Here is a 2640-nt window from a genome sequence, read left to right as displayed (position 1 = left end):
AATCCCAAGCAGCCGTGCCTGGAAAACCTACCCTTTCCTTTTCCTGAGTCCTAAATCAGCTTACCATCAGCTTGCCATCTGCCCTGTGTAAAAGTTTTTCATTTACTGAAGGCTATAATTAAGTATACCCTGCAAACAAAATAACTTCAGTGACTGAATTAGAAATGCCCCAATGTAATGCTGCTGTACCATACAGCTTGAGGACAGCGCGAAGCCCTCCACTAGGAGACACAAAGTCTGGATTCCGGTCCTGGTCCCACTATGTCTTCAGTCTGTGTTTACTGAGCACCTAAGCCCCGAGGGTGCTGAAAGAAATACAGTCCCTGCCCTTCAGGAACGTACAGTCCACCCAGGGAGACGATGATGTGCACAGACCCCGGGGCACTCTGGCAGACGTTACAAAGGCAGTAAACTCAAGACATTAAGGAAATGCAAAGGAAGCTTTCTTGGACTGTTTTTACCCTCCCACCTCACTGAATTTCTTAGATTCTGTTCATTAAATTGGAATGATAATTCCTTGTTAATCTACTTTACGATGTTGTGGAGATCTCAAAGGATAAAGCTCCCAGCAAAGTTTTATTCAAAGTAGGTATTGCGACATAATGGTGCTAATCTGCACCTTTAAAAGATTGTTTCATTCAGCTGTTCTACAGGAAAGAGAACGGTTGCAACGCGCTAGTACCTGCGCAGGTGGGAAAAAGAGGTTTGGGCTAATGTAGCAGTGTCCGAAGTCAACACCTTGGAAGAGGATACCCCCGGGAGTCCTGTCGCTCACTCTCCGGGAGCCCCCCACGTCCCCGCCCTTATCGGCAGCCCCATCCCGCGGTCAGAACCGCCCGGACGGAGCCGCGAGCGATCCCTGGCGGTCACTGGCGGACTCTGAGCTCTCGCGCGCGAGAGGCGGGGCGGTGGGAGAAGGGGGTGTGGTCTTCTCGCGTGAACTGATGGCGTCATCGAGGCGACGGCCCGGAAGGAAGTAGCGTGCTGAGGGGTGTGGCGGTTTCTGCAGTTGCACTGGGGTTCGGACGAGTACGGAGCGCCCGGAGGGACAGCCTGGTACGCGGCCCCCGCCCCTTGGAGCGCGCGCCGGGCCTCGTTGCGGCTCCCGGCTGGGGCTGACCCGCCGTCCTCCAGAGTCCCTGTCCCGGCAGCCCCTCTCCCTCAGCCGGCCCACTCTTGCAGTGAGGAGGGAACCCCTTTCTGTCCAGTTCCCTCCCCGCGAGCCCCAGGCGGGACCGAGCGGAGGCTCCCAGAGCTCCAGCCCCGACCCAGGGCCCTTGGCCCTCCCTCGGAGGAGGGCGGGGAGGGGGCGCGGGGCGGGGCGGGGTGACCACGGGGAGGACAGGGTATTTGCGGAAAGGACGCAACTGCAGATCGGTAGCTGGAGGCCGCCGCGGTAAACATAAGCGCCTCGTAGATAACCGCGCCCGAGTTATGTTCGACCCGGAAGGCAGAACCCACGCCCTGCGCTGATGGGGCCAAGCACGCCCGACTAAACGTTGCTGTCAGTCACCGTAGTTTCTCCAGATCATTCAGTGTTCAGGACGTAGCTTCTAGATGCCAACTCTTTTGCGTCCTGGTGCTTGAACGCAGTAGGACCCACGAGGACCCCCAGCGTCCCCCAGTCTGGGGCACTCCCTTTCTCCTCCAACCACGGGCTTGGGGGTCTGTCAGGTGCAGAGTGCCCAAGTGTGTGGGAGGGAGTGTGGCTTCAGTCTTGTTCAGAGTCTGTTCCGTTTGGGGCCAAAGGAATAACTGGGAAGGTGGATGAGAGGCCAGAGAAACCTACGTTGGAACTCTACTCGCATGCTGCCTCTGTCACTCCAGCGTCTGAAAGGAGTAAATAATGGTTTCCTTTGAAACGGCAGGCAATTAGGACAGGGAGGCTCTGACCAGAATTACATAGCCACAACTGCCTGTCATTTGACATCCTCTGTAATTTGGGCCAACGTACCGCAGCTGCCTGTCTTCCCCACTGCTACTGTGAGAGGCTCCAGTGACAGCACATTCGTGTACACAGGAAGGGAAGGCTGTGTTCTGAACCCTGCCCAACTGGCGCTGCTTCTCCTTTGGGCAATGGCTCTATCTGGAGCCATTGCCTCTTCAATGCAGTGGAGGATGTAATTCCACAATTATAGAACGGGAATGTTGACTGAGAACATGGATGAAGTGCGTTGTAAATCTAGCCTTGTGTTCATCCTATACCAGGCTGGATATGAGTCACTTTCAGGGAACTCAGCTTGGTGAGGTGCTCTGGCCGTGGTAGCTTTTCCTCTGCACACTGGACCACACACGTTTTCCTGTATCTTTTCCCTAGGATAAAGGCTCGCTGATGGCTCAGTTGGGAGCAGTTGTGGCAGTGGCTTCCAGTTTCTTTTGTGCATCTCTCTTCTCAGCTGTGCACAAGATAGAAGAGGGACATATTGGGGTGTATTACAGGTAAGGCAGAGACAGGTAGAAACTTGCAACTTCCCGCTAAATGACTCCCTTTCCCTCTGGCAGTCTTGGTTCCACACTAGGAACCTTTTGTAGGTTGCCTCTACAAAAGCCAGCTGAGTCCCAGTTCTTGATGACAATTTGAAAAGATAACCTATTCCGCTAATTTGGGATACTCTTTTCAGATGAACAATTCAGGAAAAA

The 2640-nt window shown here is 54.4% G+C and overlaps 1 protein-coding gene across 1 annotated transcript in view; it reads left to right on the top strand.

Moving 5' to 3' along the window:
• Nucleotides 1-2640, top strand: part of ERLIN2 (ER lipid raft associated 2) — a 19395-nt gene that overhangs the window by 2047 nt on the left and 14708 nt on the right. The window lies entirely within an intron of this gene.

This window comes from Propithecus coquereli, unplaced genomic scaffold, assembly GCF_000956105.1.
Source record: "Propithecus coquereli isolate 6110/MARCELLA unplaced genomic scaffold, Pcoq_1.0 Scaffold349, whole genome shotgun sequence".
NCBI lineage: Eukaryota > Metazoa > Chordata > Mammalia > Primates > Indriidae > Propithecus > Propithecus coquereli.
This window is presented reverse-complemented; position numbering and strand designations above follow the sequence as displayed.